Source organism: Tachypleus tridentatus, chromosome 6 (genome assembly GCF_004210375.1).
Source record: "Tachypleus tridentatus isolate NWPU-2018 chromosome 6, ASM421037v1, whole genome shotgun sequence".
NCBI lineage: Eukaryota > Metazoa > Arthropoda > Merostomata > Xiphosura > Limulidae > Tachypleus > Tachypleus tridentatus.
Window position 1 is genome coordinate 66,149,762 of NC_134830.1, and position 15,281 is coordinate 66,165,042.

The 15,281-nt window shown below is 34.9% G+C and overlaps 1 pseudogene across 1 annotated transcript in view; it reads right to left on the minus strand.

The window, feature by feature from the left end:
- LOC143252716 (uncharacterized) overlaps positions 1-15,281 on the minus strand; it is a 67,368-nt pseudogene that overhangs the window by 36,032 nt on the left and 16,055 nt on the right. The window contains exon 2 of the transcript XR_013029117.1: positions 4,864-5,067. The product of XR_013029117.1 is annotated as an uncharacterized LOC143252716 (transcript). The remainder of the gene's footprint in view (positions 1-4,863; positions 5,068-15,281) is intronic.

Here is a 15,281-nt window from a genome sequence, read left to right on the forward strand (position 1 = left end):
AAACTTGCAAAAAAATCGTATCGTACCTGTGGTAAGTACAATGCTGTATTTTTATAAAGTGAGAATCCAGAAACAGAACGGTCAGTGGCAAAAGCCATTTATGTGATTAGGCAATACTACAAAACATAAGCTAGCTAGATCTCCGTCCGTAAAGACTATACGGGTAAAATGTATGTATGTTTCTTCCACGACGTATTTGTTCAAATGTTGCATATCTCAAGCAGTTGGAAAGTTAAACTGGTATTCATGCTGTTCTTTACGAAAGGACTGTTGAAATGTTCACCGCGAAACCGTCTTCCTCGCACACTAGATGACTTATGGAAAGTCATAGTGTCCCTGTAAGGAGGAGAAGTGTGATTTACACATGATACTCTTGCGATGGATGGAGCCTTTCGCAATGAAAACTACGCCGCAGGGCTATTGTCAGTCTTCACTTTTGTTAGATAAAGCATGAGTGGACATGGTGGCACGGACTTTAAAAGCGGTGAGGCTCCAAGATTATTATAATATAACGTACTGAATCTCTGCACACGGCTAGTTAATGTTCGTTATATAGTCGTACATGTACCAATGAATAAGCTTCAGTAAACATCCGGTTCTTTCGAAAACAGTACTGTAAACAATACAGAGGTATACGAGTCAATAAAAGTAGTTCTGCAAGCAGTTAATTGAAAAATCTAAATGTGAAAGGTGTAAGAACTTTTCATACAATTAAATCGTTATTGGTAATAAATCAGCTGGCTCTGCATACAGCATTTCCTGACAGAATAGACTGTCACGTACGCATGTGCGACACTTTTGTACCTTTAAAACAATAAAAAAAAAGCTTTTATTTTCATTTATGTCACTTGAACTCTTCTTCGACATAAGGTTGTTAAAAAAATTCTAATAAATAGTGCTATTAGAAACCGACTAGCCAGTTATTCGGGTAATGCAAGACAGAGCTGTTAACCTAATAACGTCGACGACGGCCAATTACTGTTTTAGAAGATTTTAAAGCTTTATTGATGTAATGAAAAACGTAGCTTACACATTATGAGCGTTTTAATTACGGGAAGAGGTTGTCTAGCTGAGGAGACGTGTTTTAACTATCAAGATGTTCAACGTATGATATAAATAATTGCCCAAGCTAATCACTGAGCATGTGCTACATACAAATCAAACATGTTCGAAATAACCCAAAATGCTAGTACAGTAACCAGGGTTCTGGTGTCGTCAAGTACGTTGATGTTGACACACTATTCTCGCGTTGTATAGAACTGCGTCATGTGATTACCTCATGAGAACGGACATGGTTTCGAGAGTTTAGTTTGTCACATGTGCATAGACCCAGATCTTTCTAAAACATAAAAAAGGGGGTTGCTACAGACACTAAGCGATTTTTTTCAGTTACCAAAATGGCATACGCACATGTGTCAACCCGTCAAATAAAACATTTGTTTGCATAGGATTTCATTTCATTACCCACGTTTATCGTAACTTTAGCACGATATTTCTTCGACAATAAAGCTTACATTACTTTGTGTTCAAACCACGGCCGTAGCCAGGATTTCAGTTCGAGAGGACAATGTGTCCATAACGCCCCCACGAACAAAAGTGCCAAAATACTTTAGAATATTAAATAGTATTATTGTAAAATAATACTACTTAAAAAATATGTTATGTGCAATATAAAACTAATGTGTATGTAATATAAGTTCGACAGAAAATTATCTTTGTTCTTTTCTTCCTTCTCTTTTTTTTTTCCTTTTCTCGAAACGAATAAGTTTCAATATCTCTGGTTAAAATTATCATAAAAACTTGTGTGCAACATAAAATATATTATTGAAAAACATGTTTGCTATAAATTCAAAACTATAAGTATTCGCACAAATGAAATGTTCTATTAATAACGAATACGATGAATTCACTGACATCTCCCTTCCCCCAATTTGTATGAAGACGCTAGTATCTTAATACGTTCCCCACTTTGTATGAAGACGCTAGTATCTTAATACGTACGAGTTTCATAACGATTACATTAACGATAGGAAGACGAGTCTTACACACACTACACTTGCGCTTAAACCGATGAAACAACACCGGAATTCAATGATTACCAATATTATAGATATGCAAAACATCGTAAGGACATGTCACGAGGCACGAGCCTCCACCACTCGGGGCATTGGAGTGAAAGGTGTCGGCTGACTTGCAAGAGAGTAAATGCCGCCCTAGTCTATATAAAACTAGTTATTGATTTCTCTAAGAGAATCATAAAATAATAGTCTCGTACGTGATAAGAAAGAATATATGCAATCATTATATGCCGAAACACTAACTCAATGATGTAGAATGTAAAATAAGATTCTCTTACAACAGTGAAGAATCGATAGTGTTGTAACAAAACGGTTTCTCGTATAAATTAAATTTATTAGCCTTCACTACTTATAGATCTGAAAATTATTTCATGTCCTTCCGCTGACGATTTACAAACATTTTTAGAAAGGTATGCGATTTAGAACTAAATATTACATCTTTTCATTGAAAAAATTATATTTGAGCCCCACAGCCTTGAGAAAAAATGCGCTTCGAATAGATTGAAAGTTCAGTAAATCCAATTACTCAATATAAATGTAAGCCCCCCCCCAATTGGCAGAAGGTTATGTCTGCTGACTTACAACGCTAAAATCCAGGTTTCGATACCCATTGTGAGAAGATTGTATAGCATAATGCTTAATTACAAACAAAACTATTCTTCAGAGTTTAAATGAGTAATAGAAAAAAAAAGATCACTAGGATAAGCAGCATTAACCACCTTCAAACAAACGCTCAGTTTTGTGATGGACGAAACGGTGATTAAAATTTGGAAAAACGTACAATAATATACTGCGTGTGTAAAATACAAAACGTTCATAGAACGTCAAATACTACGACATAAAACCATGAAACTTGTAGAAATATTTACTAAAACAACGAAACTTTCAATTCATGTTACATCACCGCTTATAATAAATGCATTGTTAATGGTTTCGAAACAAGTAAAGTACTTTGTTTTGTTACAGCCTGCATTTCATTTTAAGAACTATAATGAAATGTTGGTTTATTTATTTTATAGGCGTCGAAAAAAGGCACAAATATAAATTACCTGCTAAAGCACGAATAGAAAAAATAGTAAAACTAAAACTATAACAACGTTACAATAAGTATTCTAATAAGTGCACGAGCTGAATATTATAAAACAATACAATGTTGAGTTGAAGAAAAACCTTAAATATTCCTACGTAAATTAAAATATCGATCATACAAAACAATAATATATACTTCCCCTAAGTGGCACAACGGTAAGTTTAAAGGTTATAACGCAAAAAACAAGCAAACAACAAACAATAAAAGACATCAACAACAATTTTTATACTCATGGTGAACGCACCATAGATGGTTCGTTGTAGAGCTTTGTGCTCACCAAACAAACTTAAAGAAACCTGTACATAAGTATCGTAGTAAAGAAAGCGATCACACAGACGCACACACAACTCGAAATTTTCTCTATACATGTACATATGAAACGGAAAAGCCTTCATATATTCAGCGTGAAATTTCTGTTGTATATAGGAACAATATTAAAGAAAATCTGTCTTGTGTAAAGAAGTGGCATTTATTGAAAATAACTCCAACACAGAGAGAAAAACCCTGATGCACATAATGCGATATTTCTTGCATACGATTACAAACATATCATATATAAACGTAGGATTTCCTGTAAATATATACAAGTAAAACTTGACATGAAACTTTCATATACAAAATATTGTGAAATATATATGAAAGTACAATATATATATATATATACACACGCATGAAATGAAATTTCTTGTTTACAAGTACTGAAAAAACAAAACTTTGATATACACATCATAAAAACTACCTGTCTTTAAACAACGGTAGATGGTAAACCTTTATATACACAACATGGAATGCGCTCATATACACACAAGTGAGAGTAGAAAGCTGTTTAAGTACATGCACACATCAAATTTCTTTTGTAATGAACACATAAGTGGAAAACATCTTCATATACTACCAGTGTGAAACTTAGTGTTAAATACAAGGATAAAAATATACAACATGAAACATAGTGTGTGAAGATACTCTGAAATAAAAATAACGTCATTCTTATGTTTAAATGAAAAAAAGTTTAAACCAAGAAAAGTCTTCAAACATAGATAGGGTGAAACTTCATATGTGTGAGGACATTTTGTAATAGTCGCCATGAGAAAAGTCCTACCACCTTCCTCTACTTACTTGAATGAAGGCATTTTGTGATAGTCGCCACTAAAAAGATTCTACCATACATAATAACATTCCTTTACTTTTATGGATGAAGACGTTCTATGATAGTCGCCACTAGAAAGACCCGACCACACATAATGACATTCCTCTAGTTACACTAATGTAGCTGTTCTATGACAGTCGCCACTAGAAAGACCCTATCACACATAATGACATTTGTTTACTTACACTAATGATGACGTTCTGTGATAGTCGCCACTAAAAAAGGTTCTACCACACACATAATGACATTCCTCTACTTACATTAATGAAGACATTCTATGATAGTCGCCACGAGAAAAACCCTATCACACAAAATGACATTCCTATACTTACATGAATGAAGACATTCTATGATAGTCGCCACGATAATGGCCCTATCACACAAAATGACATTCCTATACTTACATGAATGAAGACATTCTATGATAGTCGCCGCGAGAAAGACCCTATCACACAAAATGACATTCCTATACTTACATGAATGAAGACATTCTATGATAGTCGCCACGAGAAAGACCCTATCATACAAAATGACATTCCTATACTTACATGAATGAAGACATTCTATGATAGTCGTGGCGTCCACGAAGTAGCCGCCACACAGCACGCAAGTCAAGTAGGGGTTCACCTCCATCACATGAAGACGAGGTGGCCGTAACATGATGTGTCGGCCCAGCGGCCAAAAACGGCACCACTACGGGTTGACAAAAAATCACAATCGATATAACAGCGTTCGCTGATATAGCAGTCGTCCTGTATAGAAAAATAGAAATATTTGTCACTAACCGCTCCGAAAGTAGTCAAAAGTTTCGAATTTTAAAATAAAAACATACTTACAATTTAAGAGTAAATTAACATGAAAGGGTAGCTGACCTCGAATTTATTACTTTACAATTAAACTAAATTGTAAATTTATTTATTATATAAATAATATATAATTATTAAACATGAAACATAAATTTTTCATGCCCATTGTCTAATGGGCAAATCATAATTTCACAAGACTTTCGCATGACAAAGAAAGTAATGTGTTCTGGCACGATGTGTAATGTACTTGACATGTACTATTTAAAGTGTTATACACTGTACATACAATTGCATCTTTACGTATTTTTTTTTTTTTGTCTGTGGAAGTTTCTTGGAAATTTATTTAATTAATTAATTTAATTAAGCCATTTATAAGTACAACTGATTTCATTGCAACTTGTTTATCAAAGCATATTGCATTGAACATTACAGGAATCATCTGTTATGGATTCTCTAAGAGATTCTGAAAAACATTTATGGTCGCAACAACCGTCCACGTTCTAAACTTGCGCCATAAAACGCCAAACCAACCATCACATTCTAAACTTCATTGCATGGTCACAGAGTCATTTATCGATTACGAACCTCAATGTGTGGTTAAAAAGTAATTTATCAATTATAAACTTCGTTGTGTGGTTGCAAAACCATTTCCAGATGTTAGACTTCATTGCGTAATCCCAATATCATTTCCAGATTCTAAACCTCATTGTGTGTTCACAACGTCCTTTGACTACCCGGTGGCACAGAGGTATGTCTGCGGACTCACATCTCTGGAAATCTGGTTTCGATACCCGTAGTGGGCATAGCACATATAGCCCATTGTGTAGCTTTCTGCTCAGTTCTAAATAATCGATGAAACAACGTCATTTCCAGATTATGTTACAAGCTTCAAACGTTCCGTGTTTTCTATTATGACATGCTAATAATGCACTTCCTGTTCAACACAATTATCACAGTAAGAGTGATCGTTTTCGTGTGTCAGCCAGTCATTAATAAACTCCACCAAGACATATTTCACCCGGAAGTAATTTAAGCTGTGAAACAAAGTCTCAAAAAATTTAAAGCACACGTTTATAACGGTTGTTTTTCCCAAAATTATTACTAGCAACTTTTCGGGCACGATTTTTTTACATGTAACATGGTTTATATTGTCGGGAAGTGATAATGCTCGAAACGTTGCAGGTAATAATGAAAAAAGGTGTTTGTTATACAAGTGTGTTTTATAATTGTTTTCATTATTTTTCCACGTCTTGTAGTCTTTTCTACTGAAAGTAGTTTAAGCCACACTATTCTCATACAAATTAAAATAATAAAAAAACATGATAAAAAGCTATACAACAAAGTTCACAACAAGAACAATTGTTGAGGAGGGAAGTGTATAGGAGTTCATGATCAAGCTTGTTAGAAAGGTAATCAGGTAGAATAGTTATGTTTTTTGGTTTTTTCCATTCTCGTACAGTTCTGTGAATACTTAAATATCTGTAGACGCGTTGCTAGGCGCTGGCACACGGAACCCGTGTCCCGATTCTACTTGACAGTGCCCCGAATCTCCAGTTGGTGTCTAGAAAAAATCAGAATAGAAAGCCATGGTCGATATCATACTAAAACGCCGAAAATTCCCACACCCATGCCTTCAAGTCCCGAATCTTTTAAGCACCTGGTGACGCCTCTAAGTCTCTCTTTGTGAAACATTAGGTTCTCTCCTTAAAAGCCAAATAATAATAAATTCTACAAACTTGATGGTGTAGCTATAAATAAAGGCAATTAAAATAAATTGTATTTCTATTTAAACAAAGGTGAATACGTGACATCGCAATTTTACAAAGGGGTTAGCGTATTACAGCTTCCAAAAAATGTTTTTGAATATCGCGCAAAGCTATATAAGGGCTATCTGCGTTAGTCGTCCCTAATTTAGCAGTATAAGAATAGAGGAAAGACTAGTCATCACCACCCACCGCCAACTCTGGAGATACTCTTTTACAAACTAATAATGGGATTGAACGAAACATTATAACGTCCCTGCGGTTGAAAGAGCGAGCATGTTTGGTGTGATGGGAATTCGAACCTGCGACCCTAAGATTACGAGTAAAGTGCCTTAACCACTTGGTCATGCCGGACCAAACTCCAAATGAAGCAGTACATAAAATAAATATAGTGAAATGCGGACATGCAGTGTACGATAGCTTTAAAATTATTAACAGGTTAGGTTAAACTGCCCTACTAATCCCCTGGTTCTTCTGTGTATGTTTGTTTTATTTTTTAATCACTAACAGTGATAAAATAGTAACTAGAGGCCCAGTTTAAGTAGCTACTTTATTTGGTTTTAAAATACGGTTAAGTTACAGATACAATGTTGGTTAAGCTATAACATGTATGTACATATAGAATGCACATAAATGATGAATTTAAAGGGTCTTTTTACCCATTTGATATTTTCATAAACTTACAAACACTCACTGATATGAAGGGCTGCAGAAACATGGGTCCTCAACAGTGTATGCTAGTCTTCATAAAAATAACAAAATCCACATGCCTTCAATAGTTTGCTCTAATACTCTATATCAAACCCACTAAAAAAAAAAAAAAAAAGAAATATCCGGGGTGGCTGCACAGGCCGAGTAAGCTGATTCTTGCCATTCAACTTCACTTGTCATAAGAGCGTGCGGCTACCGTCGACCCTAACCCCTCCCACTTTGGGTCCCGCAGTACACAGGCTTTGAGCCAGCTGACGGCAAGCTTAGCATCCTTATACGACGCGCCTGCAGGCAGGCCACCGCATTTGGTGAGATGGGCGATGTATATAAATACTATATTTGTGCTGTGTGCAGGCTACTGAAGAGTTAGTCTTTCGCAGCTTTCGAAGAGGATCGGGCAATTAATGCTATCGATCTCCTTACAATGGCTGAAATATACTCACAGTCGTTTGGCCCACTGCATTATACCACACAGAATATCTAAACTTTCCATATGCTAGAATTGCGCTCAAACGTTAGTTTTCATAAATATTCACTCGTACACAAATATAGTTTTTGTGTTGTTGTTTCTTTTTGCGAAAGCCATAGGGCTCGATCTATAAGAACCCCTAATGAATCTGAAAACCAAAAGTAATTAACACAAGTTATTATTCTTCAAATTATAAGTTCTCATAGATATAAATTTTACTAATTCATATAAAGAAACAGAAATTATACAGAGTGTTTGGAAAGTCACTGTGCAGTTTTGTAATCATATTTTATTCAGTCTATTTCAAGCCAACAACTGATAGCGGTGTTTAGAAACAAAATAAGAAGGATCCAAGCCCGTATTGATGCCAACGGGGGTCACTTTCAACATTGTTTATAATTGTCATTCATATTTACCTCCTGTATTCTTTTTGAAACAAGTCTGTTAATAAATATATAAGTGCACAGTGATTTTCCGAACACCCTGTATATAACAGTTTAAAATTGTAGAGAATATCGTATCTGTTGGAATATAAATATAATTTGAAAGTTATGAAAGCCTTTCATTCTCTTACAATAACATAATGTAACAATAACCACTTAATTATGAGCTATGTATTTGTGTGTTTATATATATATACATACACACACGCTATAATATCACGTGAAGATAATATAAACAAGGGAAAACTACAAATGTGTCTTGATAAAAATAATAAAACTTATTGTGTAGAGTAAGGCTAAAAACTAACTGAAAATCTGCAATCTCTAAGTGGAAAACTTTATTTGGTATAGTTGAAACTAGTTCTGTGTATAATACGTTCAAGTGTGAGAGTTTGAAAGTAATAGTTAATTTTTTTTGTTGTTGTGTGTGTTATATCTAGTGTTAACCACGAAGGAATGAACATGTATGTGCGCAAGTTTCTCTATGGTTCTTCCTTCCAAAAGATATAATAGTCTGAAACGTGTACTCAGTCAGCATGAATTAATTAATTAATTCTCAAAGAAAGAGATAATACGTGCACTTATCATGAACAGATAATACGTGTACTTATCATAAACTTTTCAGCTAACAAGTGAACATATATGTGTCTACCGTTATGTGAAACCAGTACTTGATCCACGGTGTCACAGGCTCAGTGTAATTAGCAAGTGATACTTAAAGCATATATAGCTACCGTTGATGTGAAACGAGTGCTCGACCCATGGTATCTCAGACTCAACAAGTTATACAGACAAGTAAGGTATCTGAACCATTTAAATAAGTGCTGGTGTGGAGAGAAAAAATATATTTGTTTAGTTATTAGATATTGCCTTATATTTCAAAATCTGAATAATAATTTATTTCAACTTTAAATTGTGTTAGGCAACATTTGAAAAAAACAAAATCACGAATCCTAAAAAAATATATATAATCGTGATCCAATCATAATCAACCCATAAAACATTGCTTTTATGTTTGTGACATTTCGTCAGACAGTGCGGTAAGTTTAAAATGTGTTTTATTTAGCATTTTAACATTTTGTCGTGTTGTCTTTAACTTCAGAAAGAAACTCGCATTCACAGTGGCTTTGTCACTAGAAAACTTAACGTACTGAGCGTGTGGTTTCGAAGCTGTGTAGAACTTTCAGTCACTTATAATTTAAATGAGAGAACATCACATTATCAAGACGCCTTATGTAGACGTAGCTTGACAGGAATGATGTCATAGTTTCTTTTACATACTTCATATGACCTGGATCTTCTGGCAAAGAATTATTAATATTCTGTTGTCACAGTTTTATAACCCTTATGCGTGTTCCCGGGATTTCTGCTATGACCCGTATTGTAGTGGGCAGCGCCGTGACCCATGGTGATTGCTTGGTCATGCAGCTGCCAAGTAACGGGATAACTCAGGGTTAGTGTACTTTTTATCTCCTAGTTCTTCGACTTCTTCGCGGTGGGAGACTAATGCGCTGAAAAATGTATCGCATACGTCATACCCAACACCCTTGACCCATTCCCCCAAAGCTCCAGGGATGTTGGAATGACAAATTCGAATCATATGGCAATGTCAGCACGTAGTTTTAGTTGTTGTTTTTTTAATATTTTGTTCTATGTCAAAACAGCAGCAGGCGTTACAATTGCTGGTTACGGATAGCTTTTTTTTTTGTAAATTGTGTGGCGTGAAAAGATACACAACGCTAAACAAATACAGCTAATAAAATAATGCCGACTACACAACTTTTTAGTTTTATTTATTTATTTTGCTTATTTAAATACGATTTTATTGTACATGTTTATTCCAGACATACTGTCCGAAAGATGGCACTGAATCTGAAGTTAACAGTTACAAGAGATTACGTTAAAAAAAAAAAACAACCTGTAGAGGAGCGAACTCTACATAGAATTTTCTCAACCCATACCAGCCGATTTTACATATATATTTTTCTCTACAAGTGGATTCTCTTGTCATCACTGAAAACACTCAAATATTACATAAATTCTAATTTTTCTCACCATTGATGATGGCCCTGCATGGCCAGGTGGTTAAAGCACTCGACTCGTAATCTGAGGGTAGCGAGTTTGAATCCCCGTTACGCCAAACATGCTCGCCCTTTCAGCCATGGGGGCGTTATAATGTGACGGTCAATCTCACTATTCGTTGGTAAAAGAGTAGCCCAAGAGTAGGCGGAGGGTGGTGATGACTAGCTGCCTTCCTATTTGGCTTTCTTACACTGCTAAATTAAGGACAGCTAGCGCAGATAGCCCTCGAGTAGCTTTGCGCGAAATTCAAACCAAACCAAACCATTGATATCTATCGGATTTTAAGACATTTCACGGTTCCAACTCCTAGTCTCTCAATGGTAAGCTTGAGAGCTTATAACTGTAAAAGTTGGGGATCAATCCCCATGGGGGAAAACAGCGGAGACATATAAATCATTAGAGTATATTTGAGTTAAAATACCTTAACAACTCTTACTCGATTACATTCTAGCATATAAATTAAGAAAAAATATATACATATATCCATATGCAAACACCATGAATCAAGTACATTCGCGTTATCGTGCACCTGTTGGACTCATCCTCAAGTTGTTGGGTTACCTAGGCTTATATCATATCTTACAATAACCAAAATGGCCACTAAAAAATGGAGGCGTCTTTCTATTAATTATTTACAGTTTTAAGGTCTTCAATCAACCTCACATAACTAATATTTTTAACACAGATGACAGTATTTATTACACATAAAAACATGTGCCAAACATGTGAAGAAAACGCGAAGACGCCCACATAATAAGTAGAGAAGCTTTCTCGGTCTCAAAATATTTTCGTTGGACAGAGTAAACAGGGCGCACACAAAAGTATTTCGAATTACTAATTTCACAATGAAATGGTTTTAGTTAACTTTTTAGTTTTCTATTTCTGTAGATTAATAATTGTTCGTAACCTGTATATATATATACTTATTTTTCTTTTAATCTACATATGTTTCTCATCCTGTTTTTTGTGTCGTGCTATTATGCATTTTATCTAGTTCAATAAAAATAGTTATTGACAATTTAATTTTCTGCAGATACTGTTAAGAAACTTCAATATTCCAAGAACATTTATGTTCGTATACATAACGTTAAAGTAACAATAACAAAGCCTGTATATGCACACACAACCACATAAATAAAATCGACTGGTAGCAGTATGCGACAGTCTGTGACTTTTTAGTATAACGCGAAATTGTTACTCAAAATAGACACCCCCAGCTGTCGGCGGTTACATTCTGAGGTAAAAGCCTCATGCCACGTGCAATATATATATATATATATATATACACACACATAGAGAGAGAGAGAGAGAGCTGAGTTTGGCCACTGCTTGTGCTTGCAGTGAAGAACTGAGCGCGAAAACTTGTATATAAAGGCTTACTTGATGTATTGGTGTGTGTGTTTCTTATAGCAAAGCCACATCGCGCTATCTGCTGCGTCCACCGAGGGGAGTCAAAATCCTCATTTTAGCGTTGTAAATCCGTAGACTTACCGCTGTCCCAGTGTGAGACTGATGTATTGGTAGGAATGCGAAATGGTTGCAGTATACACAGATTTTGTTATTCTGATAACATGAATTCAGGTATAACCGTCACATATGGCTAGGATGTGAAACGTAACATATTTACACACACATACATTTATATATATTTACTTGCTAATGCAAAAGGGAAATAAAATAAAAGCAACTACTATTATACCACAAGTTTCTACGAAATTTCACTTTGAGTAATATTAGGCATATCATCTACATCAGTACAATTTAAGAAACCACTGAATGTATTGTTCTATAAAGGATACCCAAGCCTAAAACGTTTTTCAGAATCCAAATAGTCAATACATTACCAGAGCATTTAAACATGTGACTTCTTCCAAATAAATTGTATTGGATTATATTCTAACTACATGACCTTTTGTACATGTTACTACAGAACTACGAAATTTGGATTTCAAAACGTTTATAATTTAGTAACTAAAGAACACAAAAGTTCAAGTGAAAGAAAAATATATTTATATATTTGTGTTTGTGTACATGTTAGAAATAAAAATCACTTTGTGTAAATAACTTTCAGCACTCAAGTACAAAGTGTATAATATTAAGTAAATAGAGTCTGCACATAATTGTTTTCTATAGATATGTTTAAAGAATGTTTTATCTAGGTGCTTAGTTACGACAACTGTATACAAAACAAACCCAATGAAGGGAAAGTATAGAAGTGTTACTGTGGCAAGTTCTCGATTTTAGTCTATTTATGAAACTAACGGATTATATCCGACGTTAAACTTCGACAAAACACGTTCTGTCACGATATGAATATCCTTTCTCATTTAATTAAAGCTGTTTGAATATGTATATACGTAGCAGTATTTAACAGTGTTCAAGATTAACATCTAGGTCTAGATACGATTTGGTAAAATGATTCTGCGCTTTTTGATCTTATAAAAATGTTGTTTTTTATCCATGAACCATTAAGGTGTTCATAATAACAACAACAACAACAACACTGGTAGTCAGTGAAAAACAAAAGTGGAGCTAAACTATTAAACAGAAATAATTCTACAATAAAACTTCAAAATTATTGTATTTTCACAGGATTGGTTTAGTTTTGAATTTCGCGCAAAGCTACACAAGGGCAATCTGCGCTAGCCGTCCCAAATTAAGCAGTGTAAGACTAGATGGAAGGCAGCTAGTCATCACCACCCACCGCCAACTCTTGAGCTACTCTTTTACAAACGAATAATGGGATTGACCGTCACTTATAACATTCCCACGGCTGAAAAGGTGAGCATGTTTGGTGGGACGGGGATTAGAAACCGCGACCCACAGATTACGGGTCGAGTGCCTTAACCACCTGTCCAAGCCGGGTCGTTTTCACAGGAAAAAAATTATACAATTTATAATACAGTTTATACAATTTATAATACAATTATACAGCAATTATACAAGACGTGAAATACAATTACAGGAATGTAATTGCGCGTATAACCAGATCGGCTAACAGACGAAAATTTCAAAAATTAGGTGAAACAGGTAAATGCTCAACTTTTATTTGGTCCCCCGCTGGTACAGTGGTAAGTCTACGGGTTTACAAGGCTAAAATCAGGGGTTTGATTCCCCTCGGTGGACACAGCAGATAGCCCTATATGGCTTTGCTATAAAAACACACACACAAACTTTATTTGTTAGGTCACCTATACACAAACTCTAACTCGTGTAGACAGTGGCTGTGGGTAATAAGGATGCGTGCGCGTTGCTCTCCGTGTACTGTACATCGGATTGCCAGTGTGACAAACATATCGATCAACCTGCATAAAGCACAGAGCAACTGTGTATAAAATTCGAATTTAGTTTGTTCAAACGGATACTAAACCCGGTAAGCTGGAGAAAAAATGAAAAATACGCAACAGTGACAATAAGATATAAATAGTTATCGACTTGCTTTAAATAACTGGAACTGTTGATACAAAATTAAGGCTTAACTTAGTCGTGTTCGGCATACACTAGCTGATCCACGACGAAGACTTAACTAACAGGCGTTCGGAGTATGCATCATGGTTTCTTCTCTACTCTTAAGTACTTATTATTGTAAACTAATATTACGCTGAAGTAGATTAGACTACGTGTTATCATTACAAATTATAACTTTTGTAACCTAAACGATGATGTACTTCTGAAAGAAACTCTAAACATTTTTTTTTAATGTTGGAGTTTTAACAAGGGGAGCTTGTAATTATTTTTAAATAACAATGACTGCATGTGTGAAGCCTTATTGAGAAGTCTAAAAGCTACATACATAAGACACAAGCGTTTAACGGCCGACGACAACAGCTGTCTGACGAAATAGTTTACGTAAAGGAAATAACGAGAGTCCAATAACATGCATATTCACTGTCAGTTCTGTTTAGAGTAAAAACAGAACTCTACTGCTGTAACAAAAACGAAATTTATTGCGCATGGTAGAATATAATGCTAAATAAGACGGTAGGTTGACGATTTTTGTGTGGTCAGACTTTTAACTTAAGTTTAAATGAAGTGTTTTAAATACGAAAAATACAAATAAAATTGAGAATCGTCTTACTGTCGTATATACAGAAAGACTTCACGCACTGAAGCTTTAATTTCTATACATGATATTGAATATAATGATAAAATACACAGTTCAAGTCGACACAATCATTACACTCCTGCAGTGTATCAAGTTTTATATTTATTTATAGAATACACCACCAGGATCTCAAGCGACAGAAACGTCGAACAAGTCTTGCTAATCAATATATTGGACGAGTATTTCTAACCCATAGCTAGCCCTTATTTTAACACCACTTCCATTACCTACTTGAGCGTGTGCGAATTACGCGCATCAAACATGCCGTCATAATAAAACATTAATTAACAAACCAGTTTAAACACCATTTGTTTCTCTATATTTTACTTTTTGTTGTTGTTAAACAAATATACTTTAGAAACCACTTAATATGAAACATGCTTTACTTCTGTATAATGTTCCCATCAAAAGTTGGTGCCTAATTTTCAGTTTGAAATAATCACCTCACGATATTTCATATTATCAGGTGTGAAGACTCTACCAATAATCTGTGTTAAACGTTTTGACATTCTACAACTAAAAGTACAACCTATTAAATGCGTGTAAAAACTTAAATGCATTGAGCTTCTGCCGTCTACTTAACGATT